We start from the raw sequence: 19,701 nt of genomic DNA, 5'->3' as shown, positions 1-19,701 counted from the left end.
TCTGAGGTGCTACTTGGAGAACCAAGTGTTTTTTGTGGTGCTACTTGGAGAACCAGGTGTTGTCTGAGGTGCTACTTGGAGAACCAGGTGTTATCTGAGGTGCTACTTGGAGAACCAGGTGTTATCTGAGGTGCTGCTTGGAGAACCAGGTGTTATCTGAGGTGCTACTTGGACAACCAGGTGTTATTTGTGGTGCTAATTGGAGAACCAGGTGTTTTATGTGGTGCTACTTGGAGAACCAGGTGTTATCTTTGGTGCTACTTGGAGAACCAAGTGTTTTTTGTGGTGCTACTTGGAGAACCAGGTGTTATCTGAGGTGCTACTTGGAGAACCAGGTGTTATCTGTGGTGCTACTTGGAGAACCAGGTGTTATCTTTGGTGCTACTTGGAGAACCAAGTGTTTTTTGTGGTGCTACTCGGAGAACCAGGTGTTATCTGAGGTGCTACTTGGAGAACCAAGTGTTTTTTGTGGTGCTACTTGGAGAACCAGATGTTATCTGAGGTGCTACTTGGAGAACCAGGTGTTATCTGAGGTGCTGCTTGGAGAACCAGGTGTTATCTGAGGTGCTACTTGGAGAACCAAGTGTTTTTTGTGGTGCTACTTGGAGAACCAGGTGTTATCTGAGGTGCTACTTGGAGAACCAAGTGCTTCCTGAGGTGCTACTTGGAGAACCAAGTGCTTCCTGAGGTGCTACTTGGTAACAAACTCAGACAAGTACTGTGTGTCTGCAAGCTGGCAGTTTGTGTTGGCAGATTGCAATCAGCAGCACCCTCTTAAACATGATCAAATGTATCTTCAAAAAAAGGAAAAGAAAGTATCATGTTGAGATGTTTATCTTCAAGTCAGCAACACTATTTCTTTTCCAGACACAGTCATATCATTAGGTACACCTGCACCTGTTGGACTGGACCAGTGTAACTTTGTTCACCAAGTAGCACCATCATGACCAATGTTAGGTATTCATTAAAAACAAGGCAGAGTATATGTGATATTTTTGTTTGAGCAGTGACACTGTGTTGGAATATTTCATTGAGGGATTTTGTTTTAGTTTTTAGATGGACACACACACACACACACACACACACACACACACACACACACACACACACACACACACACACACACACATATACATATATATGTATATACATGTATATATACTGTATGTATATATATATGCACGTATGTATATATATATATATATATATATGTATGTATGTATATGTATACATATATGTGTATGTATATATATATATATATATATGTATATAAGTACAGTATGTATGTATATATATATGTATGTATATATATATATATGTGTATGTATATATATATGTATATGTGTATATAGATATATGTATACATACATGGACGGCGTGGCGCTGTTGAGAGAGTGGCCGTTTCAGCAACCTGAGGGTTCCTGGTTCGATCCCCATTTTCTACCAACCTCTGTTGTGTCCTTGAGCAAGACACTTCACCCTTGCTCCTGATGGGTGGTGGTTAGGGCCTTGCATGGCAGCTCCCGCCATCAGAGTGTGAATGTGTGTGTGAATGTGGAAATAGTGTCAAAGTGCTTTTGAGTACCTTGAAGGTAGAAAAGCGCTATACAAGTATAAGCCATTTATTTTGGTGATCATTTATATACCATACCATTCCATAGCAACTTTATTTATAAAGCCCTTTAATCTCCTTATCACATTTAGTTGAATGTTATTTATGTTAGACATGAATTGATTACCCCCCCCGTAAATACTATTTTGACTTCACATAGTGTTCAACGATTCCATATCAGCAGTTTTGTTTCCTCACCACATCCCCAACAGCAGATAACCTACCAATGTGGGTGTGGTGTTAGCCAGTGATGTCACTATTCAACCTATATTTCTTAGTCATGGTTTTTTAACCTTTTTCTCCCTAAAAGTAAGCCAGTTTGCAAGTAAATGTTCCGTACAATCTGGTAATATACTTCATTGTAAAGAAAAAAACATTGATTTGTCCCCAAAGTTAGCCAAAAGCATTGTACTGTGGCAGCAATGCATTATGGGTAAACATAGCATCACTCTGTGTGCAGGACACTGGGTCATCAGCTCAGGCGTTTAGCTCCATACCTACAAACCGTCAGCAGCTTTTCCATATTTTCATGGATAAATGGCTGGCGTTATTTGGTCCTTCTACTCCGATATGATGCAGACTTGCAGTTTTTGATGATTTCTTTCTTTAATTCAATGGATATCACCCGCTTCCTTCTTTCCCTGGCTTGGAAAACAAAGTGACGGCCATCTTGAGCTATGAGCTAAGGCTAGCGGCTAAGATTGGATGTTTTGGGGCGGATCTTAGCCATCAATGGTGGGAAGCCAAATGTTTGTTTGCACAGCAATGAGCCGAGAGACAGCTCCTACCTGGGAAGTCCAGGTGTCACTAGATTCCTGGGGCCGTACTTATCAAGCTTCTTAGAATGACTCCTAAGAAGTCTGCTAAGAGTTGACTTAAGAGTAAATAAATTCTTGGCTGAAAGCTGCACTTAAAAGTTAGTTATCAAGCGTCTTACTCACACTTTCAGCGAAGTGTAGGACTGAATCTTAAGTGTCACACTCAGAGCTGAATTACGACATTACTATGTGCCGTAAACGCAATTTTAGGTGACGTCATTTCTGTGTCCATAGAAATGACCAATCACGGAAGGGAATCCGTTGACTAAGAATAAAGAAATATCTTGGAAATATTTAAGTGGACAATGGGAGTGTATATTTTGACAATAAACTACAAAATAATACAAAACAAACTAGTCCCCGCCGGCACTCACGCTACCGCTCCCTCTCTTCTCTTCTCTCGCCCACACACTCACTGACGTCACTCACCTCACGGCCACACACATACGCTACTGTCATAACATTTTCTTTACAATTCATTAATTAGGCAACTAATTTGAAACTGGTGTGGGTGGCTCTATATATACTAGCCCACTGCAGACACATGCAGAAATCAACAAGGAATCGAAAAGTATTAAATCTGTGACAAAAATAATATCCGCTCTGTCTAAACGATACCGTTTGATCAGCTGCTCGTCATAAAAAAAAAAACAAACATTGTTCCGTTCCCTGAACGTTGGCGCACGTCTCTCTCGCCTCAGTGCCATCCCCTGCTGGCAACTCCTAACCACTTAAGACACCTCTGAAGGTCTCTTAAATATCGTGGAGAGTAGGAGTGATTCTTAGACTTAAGAACGTTGATAAAAAGCTTTTATTCTTAAGTCTGAGAGTAGGACTAAATTTCGCAAATTCTCAGGACTTAAGTGTAAAATGGCACTCTAAGAAGCTTGATAAGTACGGCCCCTGGTACTCCTCATGCTAACTGTACTTCTAGTGGCTTTTCGGGAGAAAATAACTCATTCCCGCTTTAGGGTTTTATTTGTTTTACTCAGTCCTGTCACACTCTCGGAAAAATGTAGAATATTCCAGAAATCACAGAAGTCTGGCCAAAAGTCAGCTCAGTCATTTATATTTCTGTCAACAAGAGTGAAATGTCAGCTCAGTCCTGTTACTTCAATGGCTTTTCCATGTCATTGATTCTTTTTCCAAGGCTTGAATGACTGTAATGTAACATGCCACCTGGTCAACACTCACTCCTCTTACCGTATTTTTCGGATTATAAGTCGCTGCGGAGTATAAGTCGCACCGGCCGAAAATGCACAATAAAGAAGGAAAAAAACATATATAAGTCGCACTGGAGTATAAGTCGCATTTTTGGGGGAAATGTATTTGATAAAATCCAACACCAAGAATAGACATTTGAAAGGCAATTTAAAATGTGTAAAGAATAGTGAACAACAGGCTGAATAAGTGTACGTTATATGAGGCATAAATAACCAACTGGTATGTTAACGTAACATATTATGGTAAGAGTCATTCAAATAACTATAACATATAGAACATGCTATACGTTTACCAAACAATCAGTCACTCCTAATCGCTAAATCCCATGAAATCTTCTTCCTCTGCGTCGCTTCTAAACAACTCTGCCAACTCCAAAGGTAGACAATGCGCCGCTTCCTCTTGCCGTTTTCTGCTGCATATTTCATACGTCCAGCTTGTAATCTGCAGTACATGATTTCCTTTTCGCTGCCATTTTTGTTGAGCCCTTCTCAGTTTTTATAAGTTACCGCCAATGTTGAAATGATCCATTTTCATAGGTACGGAAGTAGTAGCAGGTAGCATCTTTTTTTTCACAATGCACTTCTGCCTTGACCCACAATGCACTTCTGCCATGACCCGCCCCCGCCGAATTTTTATTGGTTGACGTATGTGTGTGACGATTGCTGATATACGCTGTTGCGTCGACCAGCATTCCTCCAATGGGGAATTCAAATTGCTAGTCTCTCCCAGATTCTTTTTATGGCAATACGCTGATGTTTATATTCAATCTCCAGGCAATAGTTGGTATTTTGTGGTTTATTCTCCAAGCTTAGAGGACAAACTGAGACCAATCCAGCACCCAAGCGTTCCCTAGCCCGGTCCAGATCGGTCTTCCCTCCACCTCCTGTCCCCCCAAGCTCAGCACTGCCCTGTGCTCCTTATCTAAGGAATGTTATGGCAGTCTCAACAGCGCTCTGCCTGTCTACTCAAGGACACTCGAATTCAAGCACTTTGTACCACACGAGACATTAGCTGATGTAAATATGACTATAGGAGTTTTAGAAAGAAGTAACACTTAAATATGGATATGATTCTGATCTGCTTCCATCAACGCCTAGTCTCTTACGTGAATGAGCTAAATAATATTATTTGATATTTGACGCTAATGTGTTAATCATTTCACACATAAGTCGCTCCAGAGTATAAGTCGCACCTCCGGCCAAACTATGAAAAAAACTGCGACTTATAATACGAGAAATACGGTCCTTCAATAAGTAAAACTGACATGAGTTCAATCATTTCAACAAGCAAATGCAGCGATGGAGTGAAATAGTCCTGACATGTTAAGTTAAGCACTCAGGCTGTCAATCTTTGCTTTGCTAACGATTCCATTCAGAATCCATCCTCCATTTTTATTTTTAATTTTTTTGTAATTGAGTTTTTATTGACGTCCGGCATCAGACGTTCTCATTCATTACATCAGTTTTATATCCAAAGGAAAAAAGTCAAAAATAATAAATAAATACCTTAAAAAAACTATGAACAAAACTCATTTAACACAATGCAATCAATAATTTGAGAAAATAAAATCAGACGACATAATTGCCTCAGTTTTCACAGTATGAAGTGAATTTCTCCAATTGAATTCCATTTGTAGCTTAAAAGCTGGGCTCTCCTGCGGGAACCACTTCCTGGTAATAGAACCACTTCCTGGTAATACAACCACTTCCTGGTAATAGAACAAGTTCTGGGTTCCAACCAAGTCTCTCGCAATGTATTATTAGCTGTAAAAATGATAATAAAACTTTTCCAAGACAAGTTCGAGGTGGGAAAAGCTCCTTTTGCTCGCACTGAGGTGGCTTAAAAACATATATTTTTAAAAAATGTTTCTTATTGAAAGAATAAAAAATGGCAATGATGAATCTTGATGAATAGGAATGGCGATTCAGCGGTGAATCAATGTTTTGTGCACAACATCTAGTTTCCAATGCACTAATCTATGCTTTTTCATTTCTATTCTACGTAATTGCTCTTGTCAGTGGGCGTCATTTGCCTCGGGACTTAATTTTTGTTGCCAGAAGATTCCAGTCAAGCCTCGGCCTGCATGGATGAAACTTGTCCACACAAACACCACAATCTCACCATCTGGAGCTCAATGACTCAACCCTTCTTTTCATATCAAACTAAAACACATGTGAGGATAACTGCAATTTATGGCCTTTTCTTCGGTGAATGGGTGAAGGTGGAGGAAGGGAGGAAAGATTGTAATAGATTTGATAGAAAATAATCAGTACATTCTATCAATTCAGATTAGAGTACAGTGGAGGCTCTTGGATGTCATGTCTGTTTGTAGACAACAGTCCACATACCCTCTTTTCTGCACTATATATAAGCCACACCCACTACATTTTAGAAGAACATTGTTTCCCATATATAAGCCGCACCGGACTATAAGTGGCAGATATATACCTTGTGAAATGACTTATTTATACAGAAATATTCTGTAAATGATTATTTACATACCTTAAGTGTTTCCAAACGGTGTCTGTAACACGCCAGTAAAACGGCTGATCAAACAAAACAGAAGTCCTGGTCATGGACCCACTAGCTGTGCAAGCTAGCTCTCCAACCAGCTAAACAGACTCAATAACTCCCAGCTGAACTACTGTTCTCAGTTATAGAGCTACTGGGAAAGAAGATGATTTATTAATGCCTTTTGACACGACATTATTACATATGGCTCCTTTAAATGCCAGGATGTTTCTGAATGCTCCATAATTGCCACTATCTTGTGGTCCATGTGAGTAAATCAGATCAAGGATTCTTAAAAGTACATGGACATAACAGCACAGCGTTTACTTATATGACACAATTCAAACAACCTTCCCTAGTCATGATGCCAAAAAATAGCGGCCCCCCCCCAAGTCAAAAAGTTTGGACACCCCTGACCTCGAGGCAGACCAGCTATGAGGGCATGTTTACCCGCCAGGTGCTTGAGCCGCTGCCGGGTCTGCAACCGTGCAACAAAGTATGTATTGATTATACCTGAATCAGTACAGACGGAATTGGGTCGGTACCTTGAAAAGTACCAACATTATCACCAACTTGTAGGGCTGTCAATCTTTGGGCACCACACGCTTCCATTCCATTCTTGGGGCTAACGATCCCATTCAGCTATCTGGATGTAATACTGGCTGCATTTCTCATAGTTGTTTGTGTGCCATCTTGTTCCAGACCACAGCAAATGTTATCCAGCTGGCAAAGATTGTAACAAATCCATTAGAAGGCAGTTTCCTTTAACTTGGACACACACATCTATACCTTTGGCCATTCAAAGACAGTCATTACCAGGAGTTATCTCACCCTCTGAGAAGTTGTACTCATGTTTTACAATGTTGTAGAAATGTCAAGAATAAATATTACATTTCAACAAGGTTTGGGACACATACTCATTTTGATAGTAGGCTAATATAGACACTTCCATCATGTGTTGTCTTCATTATAACACTTATATAAGACTTTTAAAGTCATTTTGATAGTATATAGCTAATATAGACACTTCCATCATGTATTGTCTTCATTATAACACTTATATAAGACTTTTAAAGTCATTTTGATAGTAGGCTAATATAGACACTTCCATCATGTATTGTCTTCATTATAACACTTATATAAGACTTTTAAAGTCATTTTGATAGTAGGCTAATATAGCTAATATAGACACTTCCATCATGTGTTGTCTTCATTATAACACTTATATAAGACTTTTAAAGTCATTTTGATAGTAGGCTAATATAGACACTTACATCATGTGTTGTCTTCATTATAACACTTATATAAGACTTTTAAAGTCATTTTGATAGTAGGCTAATATAGCTAATATAGACACTTACATCATGTGTTGTCTTCATTATAAGACTTTTAATGTCATTTTGATAGTAGGCTAATATAGACACTTACATCATGTGTTGTCTTCATTATAACACTTATATAAGACTTTTAAAGTCATTTTGATAGTAGGCTAATATAGCTAATATAGACACTTCCATCATGTGTTGTCTTCATTATAACACTTATATAAGACTTTTAAAGTCATTTTGATAGTAGGCTAATATAGACACTTACATCATGTGTTGTCTTCATTATAACACTTATATAAGACTTTTAAAGTCATTTTGATAGTAGGCTAATATAGCTAATATAGACACTTACATCATGTGTTGTCTTCATTATAACACTTATATAAGACTTTTAATGTCATTTTGATAGTAGGCTAATATAGACACTTACATCATGTGTTGTCTTCATTATAACACTTATATAAGACTTTTAAAGTCATTTTGATAGTAGGCTAATATAGCTAATATAGACACTTCCATCATGTGTTGTCTTCATTATAACACTTATATAAGACTTTTAAAGTCATTTTGATAGTAGGCTAATATAGCTAATATGTACACTTACATCATGTGTTGCCTTCATTATAACACTTATATAAGACTTTTAAAGTCATTTTGATAGTAGGCTAATATAGACACTTACATCATGTGTTGTCTTCATTATAACACTTATATAAGACTTTTAAAGTCATTTTGATAGTAGGCTAATATGTACACTTCCGTCATGTGTTGTCTTCATTATAACACTTATATAAGACTTTTAAAGTCATTTTGATAGTAGGCTAATATAGACACTTACATCATGTGTTGTCTTCATTATAACACTTATATAAGACTTTTAAAGTCATTTTGATAGTAGGCTAATATAGCTAATATAGACACTTCCATCATGTGTTGTCTTCATTATAACACTTATATAAGACTTTTAAAGTCATTTTGATAGTAGGCTAATATAGACACTTACATCATGTGTTGTCTTCATTATAACACTTATATAAGACTTTTAAAGTCATTTTGATAGTAGGCTAATATAGCTAATATAGACACTTACATCATGTGTTGTCTTCATTATAACACTTATATAAGACTTTTAATGTCATTTTGATAGTAGGCTAATATAGACACTTACATCATGTGTTGTCTTCATTATAACACTTATATAAGACTTTTAAAGTCATTTTGATAGTAGGCTAATATAGCTAATATAGACACTTCCATCATGTGTTGTCTTCATTATAACACTTATATAAGACTTTTAAAGTCATTTTGATAGTAGGCTAATATAGCTAATATGTACACTTACATCATGTGTTGCCTTCATTATAACACTTATATAAGACTTTTAAAGTCATTTTGATAGTAGGCTAATATAGACACTTACATCATGTGTTGTCTTCATTATAACACTTATATAAGACTTTTAAAGTCATTTTGATAGTAGGCTAATATGTACACTTCCGTCATGTGTTGTCTTCATTATAATACTTATATAAGACTTTTAAAGTCATTTTGATAGTAGGCTAATATGTACACTTCCGTCATGTGTTGTAAGGCTTGCCGACCACTGATCTCCATCATCAATTTGATATCTGAGTTGCTGGACAGGACAGATTAAAATGTAAAAAATGTAAATCGATTTTTTTTTGTCGTGACTAAAAATGGTTCCAGGTATTAATTGCAATCATTGTCTTTAGTTTTTGCCCCACTGACGACGTGATGTATGGTTGTTTCCTTGGACTGATGTAGATGTGACAGATTCGGCAGCCAATGGCGACCTGTGTCGGGAGGGAGGTAGCCCCTCCCACTCCTGGTCGGAGGAGCACTGCAAGGAGCTGTGGGATCGAGTGGAAGGAGCTAGAAACAAGCTGGTGCGCATCATCAACCCGGCCAAGCTGACGCCGTACCTTCGCCAGTGCAAGGTCATCGATGAGCAGGACGAAGACGAGGTGCTCAACTCCTCCCGTCTACGCATCACCAAGGCGGGTGAGGCCAAGGCACATTACTATAAAAGGAGTAAAACAGCATTTGTTGGGGTGAAATCCTGGGCTCTTGGAAGTTAAGGTGAGGAGGAACATGTTAATCACATATAAACCTCAAAACATTGCAAGGTTTTGAAAAAGCGGCGTTTTAGGTGTCAGCAATCCTAAAAATGCTTACTGGACTAATGTGATGATGAAATATCATCTCCTACAATATTGTGGACAAAGCCTCATTCCATTGTTTAAGGAGTGATCACTATTATTGCTTGTTTCCTTCCCATGCTGGCAGGCCGTCTGCTGGACATTCTGGGCTGTCTGGGCCAGCGAGGTCTTCAGGCCTTCATGGAGTCCTTGGAGCTCTACCACCCAGAGCAGTACACCAAGCTGACGGGCAAGACAGCCACCCAGCGCTGCTCCCTCATCCTGGGTAACAACTCCATCACCCAAATGTAGTATTGTACTTTAGTGCAACTTACTTTTTACTTCCACCTGTGAAGAAGAAACATAAGTATTTATTATCCAATCAAGTCACAAATCAATAAGGAATTTGGACCGCCTCCAACCTCGTTATAAATGTCTGACAGTATAATTGCTGCCACCTTGTGGACATTGTGAGTAATTCAGGTTAATGACCATGAATTACACCTTGTTGGTGCACAGCACAGCATTTTTATATATGACCCAATCCAAACAACCTTTCCCACTCATGGCACAAATCAAGCAGCACAAAGTGTCAACACACCCGCTCACACATAACTCACTCAACTTTGTGGTTTTAATTATTTGACCTTTATTACTTTGCACTACAAAATGCGCTATCGGGCCAATTATTTGTTTTAGTAGAAAACTTGATGAAGTTTGATGAAAAAAGTAGTTTGACATGAATAAAAGTAAGTGAGAATAAACACTGGAGTGAGTTTGCCTTGGTCCAATGCTGAGCACCTGTCTTCCCAGACGAGGAAGGACCACAGGTCCTGACTCAGTTTCTGCTGGTGGAGGTGCGACAACTCCGAGAGCAGCTTCAGAAGAGTCAGCGATGCGAGCGCAGTGTCTCTCGCCGCTGCCAGGTGGCCGAAGACGAACGCCGCGAGTTGCGTCACGACAGGCAGGTGCTGCAAAGGTGAGTTGCACTTGGAAATGTCACATCCATGCCACCCTCAGCCATCCATCCATTTTCTACCACTTATTCCCTTCGGGGTCGCGGGGGGTGCTGGAGCCTATCTCAGCTACAATCAGGCGGAAGGCGGGGTACACCCTGGACAAGTCGCCACCTCATCACAGGGCCAACACAGATAGACAGACAACATTCACACACTAGGGACCATTTAGTGTTGCCAATCAACCTATCCCCAGGTGCATGTCTTTGGAGGTGGGAGGGGCCTATCCCCAGGTGCATGTCTTTGGAGGTGGGAGGAAGCCGGAGTACCCGGAGGGAACCCACGCAGTCACGGGGAGAACATGCACACTCCACACAGAAAGATCCCGAGGCCGGGATTGAACTCATGACTACTCAGGACCTTCGTATTGTGAGGCAGACGCACTAACCCCTCTGCCACCGTGCTGCCCCTCAGCCATCAATACTGATCAATACAATACATCTAGGGGACTCTATGCCACCCTCAGCCATCAATACTGATCAATACAATACTGATCAATACAATCCATAGGGATGGAGGAGTGTAGCCATCATCTGTGCTCTTTTATGGGACCACAGTACCATTTCATGTCTTGATATGTTATAGAAATGAATAAAGTTCTCCCCTGCATGCTGGTAGTCTCCTCCATCACTTTCACTTCCACTTCACCATCAGTATTGCAACATGGTAGTCTCCTCCATCACTTTCACTTCCACTTCACCATCAGTATTGCAACATGTTAGTCTCCTCCATCACTTCCACTTCCACTTCACCATCAGTATTGCAACATGTTAGTCTCCTCCATCACTTTCACTTCCACTTCACCATCAGTATTGCAACATGGTAGTCTCCTCCATCACTTCCACTTCCACTTCACCATCAGTATTGCAACATGGTAGTCTCCTCCATCACTTTCACTTCCACTTCACCATCAGTATTGCAACATGTTAGTCTCCTCCATCACTTCCACTTCCACTTCACCATCAGTATTGCAACATGGTAGTCTCCTCCATCACTTTCACTTCCACTTCACCATCAGTATTGCAACATGTTAGTCTCCTCCATCACTTCCACTTCCACTTCACCATCAGTATTGCAACATGGTAGTCTCCTCCATCACTTTCACTTCCACTTCACCATCAGTATTGCAACATGGTAGTCTCCTCCATCACTTTCACTTCCACTTCACCATCAGTATTGCAACATGGTAGTCTCCTCCATCACTTTCACTTCCACTTCACCATCAGTATTGCAACATGGTAGTCTCCTCCATCACTTTCACTTCCACTTCACCATCAGTATTGCAACATGGTAGTCTCCTCCATCACTTTCACTTCCACTTCACCATCAGTATTGCAACATGGTAGTCTCCTCCATCACTTTCACTTCCACTTCACCATCAGTATTGCAACATGGTAGTCTCCTCCATCACTTTCACTTCCACTTCACCATCAGTATTGCAACATGGTAGTCTCCTCCATCACTTTCACTTCCACTTCACCATCAGTATTGCAAAATGGTAGTCTCCTCCATCACTTTCACTTCCACTTCACCATCAGTATTGCAACATGGTAGTCTCCTCCATCACTTTCACTTCCACTTCACCATCAGTATTGCAACATGGTAGTCTCCTCCATCACTTTCACTTCCACTTCACCATCAGTATTGCAACATGGTAGTCTCCTCCATCACTTTCACTTCCACTTCACCATCAGTATTGCAACATGGTAGTCTCCTCCATCACTTTCACTTCCACTTCACCATCAGTATTGCAACATGTTAGTCTCCTCCATCACTTTCACTTCCACTTCACCATCAGTATTGCAACATGTTAGTCTCCTCCATCACTTCCACTTCCACTTCACCATCAGTATTGCAACATGGTAGTCTCCTCTATCACTTTCACTTCCACTTCACCATCAGTATTGCAACATGGTAGTCTCCTCCATCACTTTCACTTCCACTTCACTATCAGTATTGCAACATGGTAGTCTCCTCCATCACTTTCACTTCCACTTCACCATCAGTATTGCAACATGGTAGTCTCCTCCATCACTTTCACTTCCACTTCACCATCAGTATTGCAACATGGTAGTCTCCTCCATCACTTTCACTTCCACTTCACCATCAGTATTGCAACATGGTAGTCTCCTCCATCACTTTCACTTCCACTTCACCATCAGTATTGCAACATGGTAGTCTCCTCCATCACTTTCACTTCCACTTCACCATCAGTATTGCAACATGGTAGTCTCCTCCATCACTTTCACTTCCACTTCACCATCAGTATTGCAACATGGTAGTCTCCTCCATCACTTTCACTTCCACTTCACCATCAGTATTGCAACATGGTAGTCTCCTCCATCACTTTCACTTCCACTTCACCATCAGTATTGCAACATGGTAGTCTCCTCCATCACTTTCACTTCCACTTCACCATCAGTATTGCAACATGGTAGTCTCCTCCATCACTTTCACTTCCACTTCACCATCAGTATTGCAACATGGTAGTCTCTTCCTGAACTGAACTGTGTATGGTATGCATGCTCCACTGAAACTGAACTGTGTATGGTATGCATGCTCCACTGAAACTGAACTGTGTATGGTATGCATGCTCCACTGAACTGAACTGTGTATGGTATGCATGCTCCACTGAACTGAACTGTGTATGGTATGCATGCTCCACTGAAACGGAACTGTGTATGGTATGTATGCTCCACTGAAACTGAACTGTGTATGGTATGCATGCTCCACTGAACTGAACTGTGTATGGTATGCATGCTCCACTGAAACTGAACTGTGTATGGTATGCATGCTCCACTGAAACTGAACTGTGTATGGTATGCATGCTCCACTGAAACTGAACTGTGTATGGTATGCATGCTCCACTGAAACTGAACTGTGTATGGTATGCATGCTCCACTGAACTGAACTGTGTATGGTATGCATGCTCCACTGAAACTGAACTGTGTATGGTATGCATGCTCCACTGAAACTGAACTGTGTATGGTATGCATGCTCCACTGAACTGAACTGTGTATGGTATGCATGCTCCACTGAAACTGAACTGTGTATGGTATGCATGCTCCACTGAAACTGAACTGTGTATGGTATGCATGCTCCACTGAACTGAACTGTGTATGGTATGCATGCTCCACTGAAACTGAACTGTGTATGGTATGCATGCTCCACTGAAACTGAACTGTGTATGGTATGCATGCTCCACTGAAACTGAACTGTGTATGGTATGCATGCTCCACTGAAACTGAACTGTGTATGGTATGCATGCTCCACTGAACTGAACTGTGTATGGTATGCATGCTCCACTGAACTGAACTGTGTATGGTATGCATGCTCCACTGAACTGAACTGTGTATGGTATGCATGCTCCACTGAATACTGGGTCCCATCCTGTTCTCCATCTACATGCTCCCCCTCAGCCAAGTCATTCATCGCCATAAAATTTCCTTTCACTGCTACGCTGATGATACTCAAATCTATCTTCCACTCAAGACAGATGATCCCTCTGGGCTGGACCTTTTGAAAGACTGCTTGCGGGACATAAAGGAGTGGATGTCACAAAGCTTCCTGCAGCTCAATGACACCAAGAGTGAAATTCTTCTGTTTGGCAACTCCACCTCGGTCAGTCAGATCAGAAAGAATTTGGGAAGTTTGGCCACTCTTGAAAAACCCCATGTCAAAAACCTCGGGGTCATATTCGACCCAGACCTCAAGTTTGACAAACAAGTGAAATCTGTGGTGAAATCCTGTTTTTTCCAACTACGCACCATAGCCAAGATCAAGTCTTTCCTCTCCCCCAGTGACCTACGGAGGGTCGTGTTAATGCTTATTTTTTCTAGACTGGACTATTGCAATGCCCTTTATGCTGGGGTCACCAACAAGACCATCCATAGCATGCAGCTAGTACAAAATGCGGCTGCCAGGCTGGTGACAGGCGCAAAAATGAGGGAACATATTTCTCCCATCCTCTCCTCCCTTCACTGGCTCCCAGTGAAGCGTAGAGTGAAATTTAAGATCGTCATGTTCGTCTTCAAAGCGCTCAATGGTCTCGCCCCAGCTTATATTAAAGATCTCCTGGACCAACCCACCAGCTCCAGGCTGGGTCGTTGCCTTAGATCAGACAACCAGATGACCCTGAAGGTCCCACGGTCAAACCTGGTGACAAGGGGAGACCGTGCTTTCTCAGTGATGGCACCTAGGTTGTGGAATAAGCTCCCCCTGAGTATTAAGTCCGCCACCACTCTGGACTCTTTTAGAGCACGGCTTAAAACTCACCTTTTTACCGCAGATGACTTTTAATCTATGTTTTCATTGTGAGTCTTAAATGTTTAGTTTAGATTCCTTTGTGTGTCTCAGTCTCTGTTTCTGTTTTTTTTTTTGTTTCTCCAGTCGGGCTGCGCCCCGGGCTGATGTAACAGTTGGTTGGGGGGCGCATAATAAATGAAAATAACATAACATAACATAACATAACATAACTGAACTGAACTGTGTATGGTATGCATGCTCCACTGAAACTGAACTGTGTATGGTATGCATGCTCCACTGAAACTGAACTGTGTATGGTATGCATGCTCCACTGAACTGAACTGTGTATGGTATGCATGCTCCACTGAAACTGAACTGTGTATGGTATGCATGCTCCACTGAAACTGAACTGTGTATAGTATGCATGCTCCACTGAAACTGAACTGTGTATGGTATGCATGCTCCACTGAAACTGAACTGTGTATGGTATGCATGCTCCACTGAAACTGAACTGTGTATGGTATGCATGCTCCACTGAACTGAACTGTGTATGGTATGCATGCTCCACTGAAACTGAACTGTGTATGGTATGCATGCTCCACTGAACTGAACTGTGTATGGTATGCATGCTCCACTGAACTGAACTGTGTATGGTATGCATGCTCCACTGAAACTGAACTGTGTATGGTATGCATGCTCCACTGAAACTGAACTGTGTATGGTATGCATGCTCCACTGAAACTGAAACTGAACTGAATTATAGACGCAGCATGTGTTATTACAACTATAGTACATAGTCTGGCTAGCTGTGTACAAATAATACTTTCCAGTAGTGTTGTAACAATACCGATATTTTGGTACCGGCACTAAAATGATTTAAATACTTTTCGGTACTTTTCTAAATAAAGGGGACCACAAAAAAATGTCATTATTGGCTTTATTTGAACAAAAAATGTTAATGTACATGAAACATATGTTTATTATTGTCATTTAGTCCTTAAATCAAATAGTGAACATACTAGACAACTTGTCTTTTAGTAGTAAGTAAACAAACAAAGACTATTAATTAGTCTGCTGACGTATGCAGTAACATATTGTGTCATTTATACACCTATTATTTTGTACACATTATGAGGGACAAACTGTAAAAATTGATTATTAATCTACTTGTTCATTTACTGTTAATATCTGCTTATTTTCTGTTTGAACATGTTCTATCTACACTTCTGTTCAAATGTAATAATCACTTATTCTTCTCTTCTTTGATACTTGACATTAGTTTTGGATGATACAACACATTTAGGTATGGATGTGATACCAAGTAGTTACAGGATCATATTCAAAGTCCTCATGTGTCCAGGCACATATTTACTGACTTTATAAACATAATATACATTTTAAAAAATGAAAGAAGATGTTGTGATGCCAAAAATATCGACGTAATCATAGTAGTATCGACTCGATACGTGCTTGTACTTGGTATCATTACAGTGGATGTCGGGTGTAGATCCATCAATGGCGTTTGTTTACATGGTGACGCCGGTGAGCTACGGTGTGTAGTGAAGCATGTTTAGCTATTCCTCGTCCTCCAGTGATAATGGTACTTGTAAGAAACTTACTTTATTTGTCGCCATGGAGGCCAGGATTAGTGATTTAGAAGTAGCTAAAACACTGTGGCTGGACGTTAGCTGCTAGCTAGCTAGCCATGTCTTAAAGCATGAGGGTGTTTCAGTGTTATAACTTCACCTTTATCTTGACTTTTTACACCACAATGCGTCCATTCTCCCTTTTCTGTCTACACACTGTGTCTGCTTGTAAGTACTCTGTGTGTGTGCGCTGCCCAACATGCTCCTCTGCTCCTAAAAGCAGCAATGTCACATTTCAAAGGCGGTATCATACTGAAAATGATTCATTAGTATCACGGTACTATACTAATAAAGTTCAAGTTAAAGTACCAATGATAGTCACACACACACACTAGGTGTGGTGAAATGTGTCCTCTGCATTTGACCCATCACCCTTGATCACCACCTGGGAGGCGAGGGGAGCAGTGAGCAGCAGCGGTGGCCGCGCCCGGGAATAATTTTGGTGATTTAACCCCCAATTCCAAGCCTTGATGCTGAGTGGCAAGCAGGGAGGTAATGGCTCCCATTTTTAAAAGTCTTTGGTATGACTCGGCCGGGGTTTGAACTCACAACCTACCCACCTCAGGGCGTACACACTAACCACTAGGCCACTGAGCAGGTAATACTTTACAGATAGTGTAATATGATTGTTCATGTTGTTCACTCAGTACAGATTGGTGTGCTACCACAGTGTTGTGTGTTACAAACTCAAACATGTTTCAGGCTGACGTAAAAGCTAGCTTATCTCTTTCCGTAGTTAGCTTTTACGTCTAATACCTTGGTATGTCAATGTGTTGGTACGCTAGAAAAAGAGTTCCTCAGTGTTCTCTCTTACAATAAAAATGTTGCTACAGTTGGTTATTATACAGGTTACACAATGTAAATGAAGTATTGTTGATGGTTTTAAATGTATTTTAAAGTGATTTAGAGGTTGATTGCTAACATTAGCTGCATTGTTAGCTACCTAGAACTAGATGATTTTTACATGTTAGAATGCAAAAAAACCACACTTGTCTTCTTGTCTCTCATAATGATTGTGATCGATAGGCAACATTTTTTTTTTAAAGTGCACTTCCCCTTTTAATATGTATGTTACTTAAAAAGTAAGCCTTGACATAGTCCTACCTAATGATACACTAGCATTGGGAAACATTCACTTGTCTCAGTCTCTCTCTTGTCTTCTGGGTCATCTTTTTGTCACCACAATATGACTTTTGTGCTTGGTTTGCCGGTCACGTGATGGTCGTCACCATGACAACCGTGTCAGCAAACCAAATCTCCAGTTTTCACAGGAAGAGTCTCAACCAAAAGCTCACGATTGTGTGGTTGTTGTGGGCATGGAGATGGTGGTCCAGTCCCAGTCACCAAGGCACTTGTCTAAACAAACTAGTCAACACAGTCAGAGATGTCCCATGTGGTGCTCGTTACAACACTGTATCAGTGTGTCATCTACTAACCCCGTTTCCATGAGTTGGGAAATGGTGTTAGATGTAAATATAAACGGAATACAATGATTTGCAAATCCTTTTCAAGCCATATTCAGTTGAATATGCTACAAAGACAACATATTTCATGTTCAAACTCATAAACTTTATTTTTTTTTGCAAATAATAATTAACTTAGAATTTCATGGCTGCAACACGTGCCAAAGTAGTTGGGAAAGGGCATGTTCACCACTGTGTTACATGGCCTTTCCTTTTAACAACACTCAGTAAAGGTTTGGGAAGTGAGGAGACACATTTTTGAAGTGGAATTCTTTCCCATTCTTGCTTGATGTACAGCTTAAGTTGTTCAACAGTCCGGGGGTCTCCCTTCTCATATTTTAGGCTTCATAATGCACCACACATTTTCAATGTCTGGACTACAGGCAGGCCAGTCTAGTACCTGCACTCTTTTACTACGAAGCCACGTTGATGTAACACGTGGCTTGGCATTGTCTTGCTGAAATAAGCAGGGGCGTCCATGGTAACGTTGCTTGGATGGCAACATATGTTGCTCCAAAAGCTGTATGTACCTTTCAGCATTAATGGTGCCTTCACAGATGTGTAAGTTACCCATGTCTTGGCCACTAATACACCCCCATACCATCACACATGCTGCCTTTTACACTTTGTGCCTAGAACAATCCGGATGGTTCTTTTCCTCTTTGGTCCGGAGGACACGACGTCCACAGTTTCCAAAAACAATTTGAAATGTGGACTCGTCAGACCACAGAACACTTTTCCACTTTGTATCAGTCCATCTTAGATGAGCTCAGGCCCAGCGAAGCCGACAGCGTTTCTGGGTGTTGTTGATAAACGGTTTTCGCCTTGCATGGGAGAGTTTTAACTTGCACTTACAGATGTAGCGACCAACTGTAGTTACTGACAGTGGGTTTCTGAAGTGTTCCTGAGCCCATGTGGTGATATCCTTTACACACTGATGTGGCTTGTTGATGCAGTACAGCCTGAGGGATGGAAGGTCACAGGCTTAGCTGCTTACCTGCAGTGATTTCTCCACATTCTCTTTGATGATATTACGGAGCGTAGATGGTGAAATCCCTAAATTCCTTGCAATAGCTGCTTGAGAAAGGTTGTTCTTAAACTGTTCAACAATTTGCTCAGGCATTTGTTGACAAAGTGGTGACCCTCGCCCCATCCTTGTTTGTGAATGACTGAGCATTTCATGGAATCTACTTTTATAGCCAATCATGGCACCCACCTGTTCCCAATTAGCCTGCTCACCTGTGGGATGTTCCAAATAAGTGTTTGATGAGCATTCCTCAACTTTATCAGTATTTATTGCCACCTTTCCCAACTTCTTTGTCACGTGTTGCTGCCATCAAATTTTAAAGTTAATGATTATTTGCAACAACAAAATATGTTTATGAGTTTGAACATGAAATATGTTGTCTTTGTAGCATATTCAACTGAATATGGCTTGAAAAGGATTTGCAAATCATTGTATTCCGTTTATATTTACATCTAACACCATTTCCCAACTCATATGGAAACGGGGTTTGTATATATATATGTGTGTGTGTGTGTGTGTGTGTGTGTGTGTGTGTGTGTGTGTGTGTGTGTGTGTGTGTGTGTGTGTGTGTGTGTGTGTGTGTGTGTGTGTGTGTGTGTGTGTGTGTGTGTGTGTGTGTAATAGATGTGAGGATGTGCAGCAAGTGCAGTCA

At 40.7% G+C, this 19,701-nt stretch overlaps 1 pseudogene; it reads left to right on the top strand.

The window, feature by feature from the left end:
- LOC133642322 (caspase recruitment domain-containing protein 11-like) overlaps nt 1–19,701 on the top strand; it is a 78,097-nt pseudogene that overhangs the window by 4,549 nt on the left and 53,847 nt on the right.

Source organism: Entelurus aequoreus, linkage group LG25 (genome assembly GCF_033978785.1).
Source record: "Entelurus aequoreus isolate RoL-2023_Sb linkage group LG25, RoL_Eaeq_v1.1, whole genome shotgun sequence".
NCBI classification, from domain to species: domain Eukaryota; kingdom Metazoa; phylum Chordata; class Actinopteri; order Syngnathiformes; family Syngnathidae; genus Entelurus; species Entelurus aequoreus.
Note: the sequence above shows the minus strand (reverse complement) of the source record. Positions and strands in the feature narration are given on the sequence as shown.